This window comes from Aulostomus chinensis, chromosome 7, assembly GCF_037954235.1.
Source record: "Aulostomus chinensis isolate RoL2024-O1b breed Wild chromosome 7, RoL_Achi_v1.0, whole genome shotgun sequence".
In the NCBI taxonomy this organism is placed as follows: Eukaryota; Metazoa; Chordata; class Actinopteri; order Syngnathiformes; family Aulostomidae; genus Aulostomus; species Aulostomus chinensis.
In genome coordinates this window covers 8,897,338-8,914,319 of record NC_141326.1, presented here as the reverse complement: position 1 = coordinate 8,914,319, position 16,982 = coordinate 8,897,338, and the positions used below count along the sequence as shown (strand labels likewise).

The 16,982-nt window shown below is 40.3% G+C and overlaps 2 long non-coding RNA genes and 1 pseudogene across 2 annotated transcripts; all 3 read right to left on the bottom strand.

Moving 5' to 3' along the window:
* Positions 1-373: 373 nt before the first annotated feature.
* On the bottom strand, positions 374-9,884 carry LOC147258447 (uncharacterized). Its single transcript, XR_015116763.1, has 3 exons — positions 9,754-9,884; positions 769-837; positions 374-653 (listed from the first exon to the last, which is right to left on the bottom strand). It is a non-coding gene; the product is annotated as an uncharacterized LOC147258447 (long non-coding RNA).
* On the bottom strand, positions 7,082-8,976 carry LOC147258448 (uncharacterized; annotated as a pseudogene).
* A 1,494-nt stretch (positions 9,885-11,378) lies between the features above and the next one.
* On the bottom strand, positions 11,379-12,904 carry LOC147258446 (uncharacterized). The gene is made up of 3 exons (XR_015116762.1): positions 12,772-12,904; positions 12,624-12,684; positions 11,379-11,684 (listed from the first exon to the last, which is right to left on the bottom strand). It is a non-coding gene; the product is annotated as an uncharacterized LOC147258446 (long non-coding RNA).
* Between the last annotated feature and the right edge of the window lie 4,078 nt (positions 12,905-16,982).

Here is a 16,982-nt window from a genome sequence, read left to right as displayed (position 1 = left end):
CCTGTTCTGAACTCCCAAATACCAGAGCTGCCAAGTTCCAGAATATCCCAAGAGTGAGACCTCTGGTCAGTGCGCCCTTTTTAACGCCAATTTAAACGGATTTCATGGAATTTGAGCAAATCTTGGTAGACAGACCCAATATAATTATTATACCCATTGATACATTTTATACCCATTTATACTTCAATTTTGAGATCTATTTCAACTTAAATTCATCTTAGACAGATGTGTCCCACCTCATGCCAGCTACTCTCACTGTACTGTCAGTCTTGCCCTCCTAATGCTTATTATGCTTATGTAGTGTTAAATGACCAACACAAATGGAAAGGAAAACAAGAATTAGAATACATAATAGGTTAATTTATGTTTCCGTTTATTTGGCATGTCTCATGTTATATTCATTTGTGGCAGACTTTGATGGCTTGATGAGAAATGTAGGTGGCTCCCACTTGAAGCACTGTGGCTCAGTGCTCGCCATCTTCGCAGTCATGATGAATGACAGAGTTCCCTCAAAACCAGAAACTGTTTCTGGTTTTGGTTTTGTTGAGTCCCACCACAGAGCACACGTGTTCAGCTTCAGCATTGGAATGCGGAAGGATCAACACCAACCTGGCAACACCAGAGAGCCTCCCAAATCTGCTCATACCAGTAACCTTTGAAAAATGTACATAGGAAGCCCAATTATTCTCAAGTATTTCTGTATAGTATAAGGTATATTAAGTCAATACGTATTCCCACGAAGAGGGAAGAGTGCAGAATAATTCTTACCTTATGCTTCACAGTTCGCACAGTTTGTCACGTTCTTCAGGGACATTGTATGGGAGTAGTTCAGGAAACCTAAAAATCACACAATGTGCACTTTATGTAGCTGAAACAGGGATTTTTTTTTACAGATATGGTCACCAAACTTTAAAACTATTAAAGAAATGTTGAGAAAAAGTGACAGTGGCAAATAGGGAGACAGCACCAATGAAAGCCCCACCTGCGGGCCTGACTGTCGTACTGCACTCCACTCTGAACGCACCTTTCACTCATTCTCTATTATGAAGCACACTAACACACCTGTAAAGGTGTGTTCACACTGTGTCGCGTTTGGTGTGAACACAACTTTAGTCATCAACAATGACTATAAATGTTCGTGTTGCATAAGAATGGGAGACTGTTGGTGGCGCAAACTTGGCTTGCGCATCCACAAGTTTTTAGGGGATGAAGAAGAAGTCCGCGGTGCATTGTGGGCCATAGGTTGCTCCGTAGGATGCACCTGAACCGACCTACAATGTGGGTGTGTTTAGGCTGGAATTTAGGTTGCGAAGTAGGTCGCTACTCGCGCCAGTTGTGGTTTCGGACAGCCTACGACCTCCTCTGCGACCTACGATCCGACCTACTAGGCAATTCGGACGCAGCCATGGAGTCGTGCCCATGGGCGCATCTCCGCATGCGAGGCGTTTCTGTTTGGCTGACAGACGGACACGTGGGTCAAGTTACCAGCATTGTTAGTTTTGATTGGTTAAAACCACACGTGTTCTGCTTTCACGGAACGAAAAAAGAGAAAGAAAGCAAAACAGAGGGCAAAATCAAATTTGTAATTGTTCTTGAAATTTTCCACGTTTTGTGTTGTGTCACTCACTGTAAAGTGTAAACTGATATTTTGCTAAATAAATCATTGAGTGATATTGATGGTCTGTTTTTTCATGTGTGCATGTCTACCTGTTCCCTGTTGTTAGCACTGTAGTGAGCAATTACTGTAAAAAGCAGTTTTCAAAGCATTTCCAGGGGTAGCGCGGGAAGGGTGGGGCTATGGGGGCTTCAGTTGTGTGGAGAATAGACACCTGAAAACTGTAATAAAAATCACTCCAAACCATTCATCCATTCCTTCCATTCAGGCCTGCAACACCTTCCCAAAAAAGTGGGCAAATGTGGGAATGTAGGCTGTGATGTTGTGAACCAAATGTAATTTCAAAGCAATGTTTAATGCCAGCCTTACTGATGATTTTCTTTCAAGAGTAATAATATGACATCAACTCAACATAAAGTTTAATATCCTTTATTATGTGTTTTATGAATGTGTATATTTGGTGCACATTGATAAAGAAAGCAAATTTATTTAAAGAGAACATATTCATGCATATTGCCCTATGCTAGGAGCCTACAGGATTAAGTCAAATCACATACACGGGGTAACATTGTTTTAGAGATCACAGGAAAATTATTGCTGAATGGTTAAACTGTGAATAAAAGCAGAAAAACCTGCAAAAGCACAACAAAACAATGGAAACATGAAGTCAGCCAGAAAGTTCAAAGACATTAAACGATGAGGTTAGTTAAGCAAAAAAGCTTAAACCCAGAGCAAAGTAATAATTTTATGTGATTTCATCACAAGAGAAAGCACTTTTATATATAGTATGAAAATATTGATTGGGTATTGAGTGAAATTCCTTGTATGCTTGCATACATACACTCAAGAAAGTGCAGATTGTTTTCTTAAATATCTTTACATTACAGTTAAGTGCACTTTATAAAGCAGACATTGTTGGTGATACATTTTTTCTCATGGTGGGTTTAGAGGGGTAGAGCCTATTTTTTTCATTTTACATAGTCTCACTTGCAGAAACTTCCAGTCTGCTCACCAATAATGGGAGCAGAGCTGTTATATTAAAATGATACTAAAGGTTAGGACTCCACAGGGAAATTCTATGTAAATATAATCAGACAAGAGGTACAAGAACATCCAATAATGAGAGAGAAAGGGAGAGATTGAAGGTAATTCTTTAGTCAAGTCAAGTCAATTTTATGTATATAGTGCCAAATCACAACAACAGTTAACTCATGACACTTTTCAGGTAGAGCAGGTCTAGTACCACACTCCTTCAATGAATGTACACCCAACAATTCTCCATGAGCAAGCACATCTTGCAACAGCGGCAATGAAAACCTTCCTTTTAACAGGCAGGAACGTCGAGCAGATCCAGGCTCAATGGGGACGGCCTTCTGCTTTGACCGGTTGGGGGGGAAAAAGAGCAGGAGAGCGGGGCAGAGACAAAGACAGATCATGGAGAGAGACAGATATACAGAAGGAAAGAGAGGGACAGAGATAAAGAGAGAGAGAAAGGGAAGAGACTGCTGGACAGACGGGGATGTGAGCAGGTGGCGCTACGGGTGGCAGCTTGAGCCTCTTGAGGTCTGTAGCCTCCTACAGCAGCACCCGGGATCTGGGATGCGGGAAGCCTGAAGGCTCCGGAGCAGAAGACGAGTTAGTAACACATAGGAGTATGATTTATGGATAACATATAGGAGGACAGTGAGGAAAGAGAGGAGAGAGAGAAGCCCAGTGCACCATGGGAGATCCCCCAGCAGCCTAAGCCTATAGCAGCATATCTAAGGGCCAACCTAAGCAGCCCTAACTATAAGCCTGATCAAAAAGGAAGGTCTCAAGTCTGCTCTTAAAGGTAGAGAGGGTGTCTGCATCCCGGACCGAAACTGGGAGACAGTTCCACAGGAGGGGAGCTTGACAGCTGAAGGCTCTGGCTCCCATTCTACTTTTAGAAACTCTAGGAACCACCAGTAACCCTGCATCCTAGGAGTGAAGGGTTCTAGCTGGGTAATAAGGAACTATGAGCTCTGTCAAATATGAAGGTGCCTGACTGTTGAGGACACTGTTTGTTAGAAGGAGAATTTTGAATTGTATTCTGAATTTGACAGGGAGCCAATGCAGAGAAGCCAGTACAGGAGAGACATGGTCTCTTCTATTAGTTCTCGTCAACACATGGGCAGCAGCATTTTGGACCTGCTGGAGAGTCTTTAGGGACCTACTGGTGCTGCCTGATAGGAGGGAATTGCAGTAATCCAGCCTGGAAGTGACAAAAGCATGGACTAGTTTTTCTGCATCTTTTTGAGACAGGATGTGTCTGATCTTAGCAATGTTATGTAAATGAAAGAAAGCAGTCCTAGAAATTTGCTTAATGTGGGAGTTAAAGGACAGATCCTGATCGAAGAGAACTCCTAGGTTCCTTACAATTGTGTTGGGTCCAAGGTAATGCCATCCAGGGTGCCTGTCTCATTGGATAGGGTGTCCTAAGTTGTTCTGGGCACAATAACTTCAGTTTTATATGAGTTTAATAAAAGGAAATTATGGGTCATCCAAGCTTTTATCTCCTTTAGATAGGCCTCCAGTTTAGTCAAATGTGGATGCATTGATAAGTACAGTTGCATATCATCTGCATAACAGTGAAAATTAATCGAGTGTTTCCTAATAATGTGACCTAGAGGAAGCTGGTATCGGGTGAAGAGGACTGGTCCAAGCACAGACCCTTGTGGAATACCATAACTGACTACAGTGGTTTCAGAGGGGTTATCATTAGTTAATATGAACTGAGACCGACCCAGTAAATATGATCTTTAATATAAACACAACTGGAAATGTAATTAACTTTAACAATATCCAAATACTATAAACTTTAAGCATAATGTTACAGCAGGAAATAAATATGAAACCACTGCCAACAGTTGCCACTCTGGTCATACTACAGACCATCTGATTGCAAATAAAACAGGGATAAACTAAGTGACGTAACATAAAAATGTGAAGGTCAGTGTCCTCAGTACAGGAGCAACAGGCTTGTTAGCAAGGATATTTGCTGAAGTCATGAATTACTTTCTAAAAACTTTTTTTGAAGATATCAATATATGACAGCAGTTGAACATTCCTCACAATCGTCTGACATTTATTTTGGGATGTCCAGCGCTCTACCATGAATACAGAATAGTCATGGGAGACCACAAGATTTATCAGTTTTTAACATCTTCATCATCTCATTTGATTCAAGATATTTTCACGTAATTAATTATGTGACCAAACCACAATATGTTATATTTATTACAGCCAAAAAATCAAATAAAATCTTCTCTGAAGCCCGCTGTTACACACTGACCTGACATTTGCAGCCGAAAGTATATTTAAGGGAAGTTCACTGTGAAAACAGTGACAGGAACATAAAATTATCAGTTTTCTTGCTTAAGAATAGATTAATTTAAGCATTTAATGTAACACCTACATAAGGAATATCTCAAGTGTGCTTGTTTCAAACAATCTAAGTAGTCATTACAGTTTTCAGTGCTTTTCAAAAAGAACCAGCTATTTGAGGCTGCATAATGACAATAATCAAATCATGAAAAACTTGAATGAATGAATGAATGAATACTTTATTTCAAACGTGAACAATACATTACACTTGAAGCACTAATTGATTAAAAACCTTTGTATGTTTGAAAAGGAGTAGGATGAAGCTTTTGCTTATTAATCCCCACCCCTTCTCCACTTAGTACCTTGTACTATAGGTTATCATACTTCCTGTGTATCCTGATTTTTTTCTCTCTTCCCTCTCTGCTTTTTCCCATTTCTCCAGTTGTCTCTATTATCTATTTATTTTTTCCAGTTTTTTTCTTCTTCTTTTAATATGCAAACAAATATGCATCACAAACAAACAAACAACCTCATAACTGCTTGTGTCAAAACAGATAAATAAAATGCAAAAAAAAACAAAACAAAACAAAACAACAACAGAAAAATAAACCAAACCAAACCAAACCAAACCAAACAAATATGAAACCCTTAGTGTTTGTCATACCCTCTTCTTCCCTGTACCTTGTAAATACCATGTGTTTGTACCGCTGTTTGAATATGCTCATGGATGGACATTGTCTGAGCTCCTCCGCTAGTCTGTTCCATAATTTCACTCCACATATTGAAATGCAAAAGGTTTTTGAAGTTGTGCATGCATTCAGATGTTTTAGATTAAATTCCCCCCTCAGATTATATCCCCCTTCTCTCTGAAAAAAAAGTGCTTGAATGTTTACTGGTAGTGTATTGTTGGTTGCCCTGTACATGATTTGTGCTGTTAGGAAGTGTACCAGATCAGTGAGTTTCAGTATTTTTGATTTTGAGAATAAGGGGTTTGTGTGTTATCTGTACCCAGTCTTATGAATTATCCTGATTGCTCTTTTCTGCAGAATCGGCAGGGGTTCTAGTGTAGTTTTATAAGTATTTCCCCAAACCTCTGCACAGTAACTCAAATATGGTAAAATCAGTGAGTTGTAAAGAATGTGGAGTGACTTGAGGTCCAGACAGTGTCTTGCCTTGCTTAGCACTGAGCTGCTTCGTGACAGTTTGCTTCGAACATGCTTTATATGAGGTTTCCATGATATTTTTTCATCCATAATTACACCCAGAAATGTATTTTCATATACCCTTGTAATGTCAACACCGTCTATCTATATTATTGCTTTAGTGTTCAATTTACAGTTCCCAAATAGCATGAATTTGGTTTTGTTTAAATTTAAAGATAATTTGTTACTGTCAAACCACCTCTTCAATTTACACATTTCTTCAGTGATACACCCCAGAAGCTCCTGTAAATTCTTCCCTGAACAGAAAATGTTTGTGTCATCTGCAAAAAGTACCAATTTCAATATGTTAGAGACATTGCATATATCATTTATGTAAAGAATAAACAGTTTGGGACCCAGCACTGACCCTTGGGGGATGCCACAGGCAATGTCCAAGCATGATGAGCTACAGTCTCCCAACTTCACAAATTGACTCCGTCCCTTTAAATAACTCTCAACCCAGTGCAAAACTATCCCCCTGATCCGTTCCAGTTTATTGATTAACATGTCATGATTAATTGTGTCAAAGGCTTTCTTGAGATCAATGAATATTCCAACTGCATATTGTTTATTTTCTATTGCGTTCGTGATTACTTCTATTGATTCCAATAATGCCAGTGATGTTGAACAGTTTGGTCTGAATCCGTACTGATTACCAGTGAGTAATTTATGTTTGACTATGAATTTATCTAATCGATTATTAAATACTTTTTCTAGAATTTTTGAAAATTGTGGTAATAATGAGACGGGTCTATAGTTTGTGAATTGGTGTTTATCTCCAGATTTATACAGTGGTACAACTTTAGCTATTTTCATTTTGCTTGGAAATTTACCGGTTTGGAATGATAAATTACAGATGAAAGTTAGTGGTTTTGATATCCCATCAATGACCCTTTTCACAATTTTCATGTCAATATCGTTGCCATCAGTAGATGTTTTATCTTTACATTTATTTACAATATCAACTATTTCTTTCCCTTCCACTGCTGTGAGGGACATTGAATTAGTGTTTGTATCTATTAAATTATTCTTCCAATCCTGTGATGACGGGGATCAGGAATCTTGTCAGCCAAGTTTGGTCCAACACTCACAAAGAACTGGTTAAAGCTATTCACAACATCATCCATGTTAACCTTTTTGTTATCATTATCTATGAAATACTGAGGATAACATTGTCTAGAGCCATTTTTAATAATGCTATTTAATATATCCCATATTCCTTTAATATTTCTTTTATTTTTATGTAGTATCTCATGATAGTATTCCTTTTTACTTTTCCTTATTATACTGATTAATTTATTTTTTATATTTTTTATATTTATTTTCAGCCTCTATAGTTCTTTCTTCTATAAATTCTCTGAAGAGTGTGTTTTTCTTTTTACAGGCATTCTGTAACCCCTTAGTGATCCATGGCCGGTCTGAGTATTTAAGTTTCCTGCTGTGTTGTTTAATAGGACAGTTTTTATTACATAATGTAGTAAATATGCTCAAAAATGAGTTGTATGCATTATCAATGTCACTTTCCTTATACACAGCATCCCACATTTGTGCACATAGGTCATTTCTCAGTGCCTCCATAGTTTCATCTGTCCTCAGCCATCTATAAGTTGTCTTTTCATCTGTCTGATTTCCCTTGAATTCGCCACTGTAAACTGTGAAGACTGGCAAGTGGTCACTGATATCAGTGATCAGTAAACCGCTGGTAGTGTTTTCTTCAATATCATTTGTGAAGATGTTGTCGATTAATGTGGAACAGTGAGGTGTGATTCTGCTAGGCCTGGTGATATCTGGATAAAGGCTCATGCTGTACATTGTATTTATGAATTCATCTGTTACTTTGTGCTTGTTTGGATTTAGAAGGTCAATATTGAAGTCGCCACAGATGAAGATAACTTTATGATTAGTGTTTGAAAAGGATGCCTCAATCCAGTTATTAAATGATTCTATACTAGAACCTGGTGCCCTATATATGCAGCTGATTATTACATTTTTGTTTTTTTCTCTACAGATTTCAATTGTTATACATTCAAACAGATCGTCAACAGCAGTTGACATATTTCCCACTATCCTTTAGTTCAAGTCTTTGTCCACATATATAGCCACACCTCCTCCGCTTTTGTTCTTTCTATTGATGTGGTTAAGTTCATATCCATCCAACTCGAAATCCATTCCTCTGTCAACGTTAATCCATGTTTCTGATATGGCAATAATCTTGAATGGTTTTGTGAATTTACTCAAATAATCCTTATTATTGCTAAAATTTGCGTACATACTTCTGCTGTTGAAATGGATTATGGAAAGCTTGTTATCCGTTTTAATAGACTGATTGTACTGTTCATCTGTATAGTAACAGCAATTATCAGTGACATTGGAAAAGAAATTATTGTCAGAATCTATATCGTTTTCTATGTCCAGTACACTATGGTTTGTATATTGAAAAGTTTTCAGTTCCATATTATCCAAATCCAAGGTCCTTTGAGTTGTGTCGTCATGGTTCCCAGATGAAGGTGTATGTGATATTTCCGACAGTGTCATGAGTGTGGAATGGATCATAACTTACAGTCCGGTTCATGAGGCTCACTGGTATCTGTCCAGCTCCCCCATATTCCTGATGATGACAACTTTTGCTTGCTCCGGCGATCCATTCAGCTTGATCAGTACTTTACAGTTGTTTGTCCATGTGCTTTGGATTTTCCCTTGTTTTTTCAGAATGCGTGCTTTTCTTGCGATGTCGGAGTTTCGTTTTGTGAGGTGCTCGTTAATGAATACGTTTGTTCCTTTAAGCCTCCTTCCCTGCTTTAACAGTGCTGTGTTGTGTTTCCTGTTTACAAATCTCATGATGATGGCTGATGTATTACCGTCACTTTTCCGGGGCAGAGGGTGGCACGCCTCTATGTTGTTTAAATCCACTTCAATCCCTTTTGAGTGAAGTAAGGCAGCCACCTGTTGCTCTGCCGATCTGTCATCCTGCTCACCGGGCTCCCCCCCGTTATCACTGGTCACCACCCGGGCATATGACCGGGGTTTGATGCGGAGCCCAGTTACAATTACATCATTGATCCTGGAGTATTGCTCCAGATCCGCCACGCTGGTCTCCAGCTCTACCAGACGCCTGTCCTTCTCAGCGTTCTGGATCCTGAGAGCCTTCACCTCTTCCAACAGCTCCAAGAGGCCTTTCTGCTGCTGTTTAACCGCAGAAATCTCCTCAGCCAAAAACTCCAGGGTCTATTTAATTTCGTCTCCCTCCTCAGCGGTCATTGCCTTCTTCGGCGGCATGCTGCTGCTAGGTAACGCTACCAATCAGCTGTTAGCCTAGCCACCGGCTAGTTGGCTTGCGAACTTTGCAACTGACGTTGCGCTTAAGTCAGTGTTCCAAAATCAACGTCGTAACCAAGCAGTGTCCAAAACCGGTGATATCAATAGTCAGGCCAATGTCCGTAATCCAGGATCAGTAGAAAAGTAGAATAGTAATCCAAAAACTGAGCACCAACACACAGCGAGCAAGCAGCAAGAAACAGGAAACAGGAAGTGGGGGGAAAAAAACTTAGAAAGAAACAGACTCCTTTTTTTCAAAAGGAAGAGCACACTTACCCTAATCATCTCCCAGAGGCAAACCAGCCATTCGGACAGCCTGGAAATGTCCGGAACAAATGACTCCAGTGCAGTGGTCAGAAGCAGTGAGCAGGGTTCGTAAAGCAGCCTGAGTCCTCCTTATCAGATCCTCTCAATCAAGGCTGCACAAGCCACCTGCCATACCTCATGCAATCTCTCTTTGTCTCCTGACATGCTGGGTTGGGCTGCTGAGTGCGTGTCTTGCTGCCCTGGATTGGTATGTTTTCCAGTAATTTGACCAAATTTCTTCATTTGGTCTGTTTCTTTTGTGTGTGTGTGTGTGTGTGTGTGTGTGTGTGTGTGTGTGTGTGTGTGATCTCATTGACTTGATCTCTAGTGATATCCTCATAACTTAGGTGATGGGTGGCTCAGCAGTGCCAAAAGTTTGTCTGTTGACATTTCACCATTGTAGATCACAGGTCAAGCATTAACTGCTGCTAATTTTGCCCCTTTTAGTCCCTATTTTTTAGCTTAATTAGCATAATTGTTTTGGTAGAAGAACCGAGTTAAGTAGTAAATTGGTTGCTTTGTGTGTTTGAATATCCAGTTGTCGTTGTTAGCCAACTGGGTTGCTTTGGGTTGCATTTCTTTGTTTTATTATCTCTTTCCCTTGACTTTCAGAACAGCTGAGTGCTGCATTGTTGAGTGGCTCGGCATCCATATTGAGATCCACCTATGCATGTGCGTTAAGAGTACAGGGACACCATACACTCTTATTCTCTTGAATTCCTCCCTTATCTATAGAGCACACCAATATGAAGGACTGAAAGTAACACAAGTATGAATAAACAAACAAGCAAATGAATAAATAACTGCAGAAATATATATCTAATTTCCATTCTATCCATTTTCTAACACTTTCTAACACACTCTGGCTAAGGGTCGCGGGGGGCTGGAGCCTATTCCAGCTGTTTTTGGATGAGAGGCGGGGTACACCCTGGACAGGTCGGCAGTCAGGGCCAAGACATATAGACAGACAACCATTCACTCTCCCAGCCACACCTTCAGCCAATTTAGATTATCCAATTAACTTCTTCCGGACTTGCATGTCTTTGGACTGTGCGTAGAAGCTGGAGTACCCAGAGAGAATGAGATTTGGAGAGAGATGGATTTTTTTAGTGCAAACAAAACAAAATAACCCAAATAACCAGAAAAAAAGTGTGCACACAAAATGAATTAAAGTGTGCACACAAAATGAATTAAGAGTGTCTGTTGGAGCCCTTAAAAAATGATAAAATTGTTGCAGATGCACCTGTTTATCAAAGGTTCAGGGAAATGTGATGATAGTATATGTGTGTGTGTCAAGGTAAACACGTGTATCTCCTTCACTGTAATTCCTACTCAAGGTTCTTGGCTCGCCATCCATCACAACCGGATTCTCGTCACGATTCTCAGACTTTCCAGTCCTCTCAAAAAACCTGACATATAACCAAGGTCATAAAATTCACATTCTCTTCTCAGATGCATCATCAAAGGTTTAAGCATCATAAAGCTAAATAAGCATAAGCATCAAACCTCACACATAGATCTTATCAAATCTCAAATCTTAAGGTGTGTTCACACCAAACAAGACGCAAATTTTTGCGTTGCTTTATTCGTGCGAACTTGATTGCTGGATCATATGATTATATTTGTGTCATTCGCACAAACTTTTTTCCCCTATGAGGAGAATTTATTTCCACCATCACTTTCCATCATCAACCATGGCTGACCCAACAACCGTTTCTGGCTTGTATCTGTTGTGGAAGTCCCAGATACAGCGGAAAACCAAACGCCGCTGTATCTGGATCCATGACACAATACGGAGAAGCACACAGCTGGATGAATTTCACCGCTTTCTCCGGGAACTGCACCTGGACGACGGCCATTTCCAGCGGTACTTCAGGCTGACGAGGGCCGACTTCCATGACCTGTTGGTGAGGATTGGTGCCAGAATATCATGGTCGGATACCAACAACATCCAGGACCGTTGACATGACTTCACTGATGCCAGGGGAATCTCAACGCTGATAGGCTCTCTCGACACAAAGTCATGCAAATTTGTCACGAAAGTTGAATATTTTCAACACGCACGAAGACGCGAATATGCGAAATTCGTGCCACGAAATTCACGTTGCATTATTTGCATTGCCCAGCAAGTATATACACACGATTTTGCGTGTAATTGCCTCTCTACATTGACTTTACATGTAAACTTGTTGCACGAAAAATTCGTGCCGCGTTTGGTGTGAACACACCTTTAAGTTTTTGTTGTCAATTTTCAAATATATTAAATATGAAGACTAAAGACTAATTTACTCACATATTTATCTGTTCATGTAAACAGTAATTTCAATAATATTTATGGTAAATAACCATTAACATTCAAAATATCATACATCACAACCGCAATAACAAAGTATACAAATAAAATAACAGTAAATACACAATTCTGAATTTGCCTCAGAGGTATCAAAAAATATTCTCCTTCATCACTCTTGCACTATAGGCCAACTAGTGCGAGAGAGACTGCAACAAAAATTATGCTCTATGTTACTTTAAAATCAGTTGAAATTAAAATAAATTCCTTCAATTTGCATATTACAAAATAAAACTAACTTAACTCTCACCATATGGTATGGCAAATTAACTTTTAAATTGGCAATAGCAAACAGAACAGACTTCCCTTTCAATACACATCTGCATAAAACAATAGAAACCATATACTCAGTATGCACATGTACAAAACATTGCACCATAGTCCACTTAAGTTAATTTTCATAGATTTAAACACCCTCACTGTTTTCTGTAGCACACTGAGAAGCAACAGAAAAATAGCATCAGAGTAGTTTAAGAGACATGTTTCTCACCATTGCTCTGTGTTTCAAAGCCGAACACTTTGTTGTTGGAGCTCTCCAGATGAAAGGTTACCTGCGCAACATCGAGTTAACATTAGCATGGGCAGGGACTGTAAGCATTTACAACCTTTTTTTTTGTCCAATAAACAACTTGTCTTACCGACGTGACTTGCTTCTTCTGTTTAGTTACTCGGCTCTGGACTTCCAGTAGGTAAGTGTTCTAGCTTTCTCTTTCATCTTTCTACAGTTTTTTCTCCTTTTCTCTCTGTCTGTTTAGCAGTATCTGCCCTCACTCCCATGGCTGAGATGAGAAGAGACTGAAAGAAAAGCACGCTTGCACTGCACTTCCAAACTGACAGGCTGAGTGTGGCCTGCATACCCCTGATTGGTTGCTGAGGCTCGGTACCCCCACGTGGGGTCATGAGAACTAGGTGATGCATTCAAATAAAAAAGGATAATTAACACTTAACCTATGTAACCAAACAAAATAAAGGAAATAAATAAATTCTCTCTTCTGTTATTATTAGTTTCATTAAAATGTGTCTTTTTTTTCCATATGGGCTACACATGCTAACTGGCTAATGTTCGCTAGATGTGATAAGACTATGATTCAAGTAAGAAATGTTAAATACAACTATCTAATGCACAACCTATCTGTGAGCTAGTGTGTTATTCAGCAATCAAGAGTAAATGAGGAAGCTACTTGTAGTCTCTTAAATTAGCGAGCCAAGATGTTAACCAAAGTGGTGGGTAATGTCTATTAGGCTACAGCACATGCTTTCGTACTTAGATATAGAAGTCTAGCACACAGAATGACCACTAACATGATCAAATTTCAGTATTCAGGTACAGTATAGGCTATCACCAACAGAATGCTGAGTGAATGAAAATATGTGTAATTAATCATAAAATTACTTACCATTCACCACAATGCTCCTCGACTTTTAGCTTTGGTCGCTCACTCATCTGGCCTTGAACATGCCTGCATGCTCATGCAGAAAAGGGAAATTGTGGCCCGTTTACATATCATCAAATTGTATTTTACATTAACCGAACTTAAAATTTAATCCATTTTTTGATTACCTGAAAATTTTAAAGTCAGACAAATCATGACGGTATATTGAATCAATAGGCACAATTTGTGTGTATCCAAGCTCAATAAAATAATATCCACCCATCCATCCATTCTCTTTTCTTCCACATATCCTGTTAAGGGTCTTTGGGGGCTGGAGCCTATCCCAGCAGCTTTTGGGTGAGAGGCGGGGTACACCCTGGACGGGTCACAGTCCAACGCAGGGCCAACACATAGAGACAGACAACCATTCACACTCACAGTCACACCTATGTTCAATTTAGAGTATCCAATTCGCCTAGTCCTCATTTGCATGTCTTTTTTCTTTACGTATATATATATATATATATATATATATATATATATATATAGTTTAGTGTACTGCATTATTTTAAGGATCTCATCATTTAATAATTGTGTTTAAACCATGTTTTTAGACAAAGTTTGCAATAAAGTTTGGGTTTTTTTTTTTACGTCTCCTGTCACCTTTTTAAATTATCAACCCCCCCCCCCCCCCCCCCCACACACACACACACACACAGCAGCTCCAGTCTTCATATTTACTTATTTACTTTGGATAACTTGCAATTATTTTGCTTTCATTGAGTCAAGCATGTCTGTCTGGTTAATGATGAACCTGTGTCTTATTTGAAATGTGGTTTGAAAAGGTTGTTGAATGGTATTTCATGGGCTGAAATTCCTCAGGTGGTGTTGGTGGTATTCTTTTCATGTTACTAGTTACCGTCCTCTCCACACTGGAATCCTCTGTCACTGTCAATTTTCCTCTCAGACTTTTTCATTGTAACATCATTCTCTTTTTAGCCACCAGTGTTTGTCATGCTTACAACATGACATTTAACAGTATTCTATCAATTTAACATTTTTGCCTTTGATTAATGGCACAGTGGTGCAGTCGTTAGCACTGTCGCCTCACAGCAAGATGGTTCAGGGTTTGAGCCCAGGACTTCTCTGTGTGGAGTTTGCATGTTCTCCCTTTGCCTGCGTGGGTTCTCTCCAGCTTCCACCCATCGTCCAAAGATGTATAAGTTAGATTGGCAACTCTAAATTGACTGTATGTGTGGCTGTGAGTGTGAATGGTTGTTTGTCTCTATGTGTTGGCCCTGCAATGGACTGGGGACCCGTCCAGGGTGTACTCTGCCTGTTTGCTTGCCTGAAGTCAGCTCACATAGGCTCAGAAGATATAATCATTGATTTAGATTATTTTTATTTTTGTGCTTTGTACTGGCTAACACCACCATAGTGGTTACGATCAAGACCAGAGTAGTTATCTACCGATGAAATTAGAATATAAAAACAATCCATTTATTATACAACTGATACATTTCCAGTTTCCAAATGCAGACAGACAACCAGGTAGCAGTGGTGAGTGTCTTTATTGTGAACAGTGCAAGATACAGAAGCTGGCTAGTGTGGCATGCTGCAGTGAAGGTGATCCTTGTGGAGAGGAGGATCAAGTGGCTGGCTAGGGTTCAGTCTGAGGATCCTGGCAGAGATAAAGATAAGGGTAAATATCCTGTAACACAGCAATAAGTGAATTAACAGAGCTGTGAGGACTCTAGATATCATCAAGGAACACAAAAAAAACAACAACCAATATAACATGTCTTGAAGGACATCACAAGCCAACCCTTAGAATACCAAAGGAGCAGTCATGAGTCCAAAGAGCATGACCAAGTACTCAAAGTATCCCAGAGGTGTCTTAAACTCTGTCTTCAAAGTATCTCCCTCTTGGACCAGATGGTAAGCATTGCAGAGCTCTAACAGTAACATGAGGGACTAGAGGGCTCAGTTTACAGGGACTGTTGAAAGGACACTGCATGTAACTGTCAGGTTACTTGCTATCCAGAGGTGCAACGGATAAAACACTTGACACAGGCTACAGCATGTGACAGCAGTGGTTCATTTATTTATTTGTGCCAGTAGGCCTAAACACACATCAAACCCACCAATGAAACCAGCAAACTGTAGTCTAAAATGAATCCCCATTACACATGGCAGCTCAGCTGTGTGTTGACACAGGTAACTGTAACACTGAGCGCTCCGGTCTGCTCTGTGGAGTCATCCCCCCTCTGAATCACTCATAGATTTTGTTTGTATGTAGGAAAAAAAATCTCAACATACTAAAATAATATTGAATCTTGGAAATTCTTGCTTTCCAGGCGTTCCCAGGCCAGCCGAGAGATATAATCCCTCCAGCGTGTCCTGGATCGGCCCCAAGGCCTCCTTCCGGTCAGAAATGCCTGGAAGACTTCCCGAGGGAGGCGTCCAGGAGGCATCCTAACCAGATGCCCAAACAACCTAAACTGACTCCTCTTGACTCGGAGGAGCAGAATCAGAGTCAGAGTCAGGATCAGAATCAGGCTTTATTGTCACTGTACTAGGGGGTACAATGAAAACTCTCCCAGAGCCACCGTGCACCACAATACAGATACAAAATACAACAAATAAAACAATGTAAGAAAAGAAACACAAAAAATAGAAGATAGAAAATGTACAAGATATAAAATAACGGTGTGGAAGGTACAAAAATTAATTTTCAAAAGTGCAGAGAAAATTTAAGGTGCAGTATGGGATGAGGTAGTTTGATAGTTGTTGAAGGAGGAGGGGGGGTCAAGACAAGTTTCTGTGTGTGCATTTATCTATGTTCGTGGCGTTGGCAGTCCTGATGGCCCAGGGGAAAAGACTATTTATGTACCTGCTGTTGCGGGACTTAATTGACCTGAAGCGCCTGCCCGAGGGCATCAGGTCAAACAGGGGGTGGGCAGGTCTCCTGAGGCTGTAGGATGAGGAGATGTGTTCCATGGTGGACAGAGGGCAGCTGATGAGTTTTTTGGGTGGTGTTTATGACCTTCTGCACCGCCTTCCTATTCTCCGCTGTGGAGCCAGCGTACCATACTACCAGACTGTAGGTCAGGACGCTCTCCATGGAGGAGTGGTAGAAGCCCAGCAGCAGCTTAGGGTCCAGGTTGTTCTTCCTGAGGACATGCAGAAAGTGCAGTCGCTGCTGAGCCTTCTTCACCAGGGCCCTGACATTGTAGGTCCAGGAGCAGTTAGAGGAGATGTGGGTGCCCAGAAACCTGAAGGTGGTGACAGTTTCCACCTGTTCTCCATTTATGAGGAGAGGGGTGTGGTCCTGTCTGTTACTCCTGAAGTCCATAATAAGTTCTTTGGCCTTATGGAAGTTCAGGGTCAGGTTGTTGTCTGAGCACCAGTGAGACAGTTCCTCTACCTCAGCCCTGTACGCTTTCTCGCCATTCGTCGTTTATCATGGAGAATGT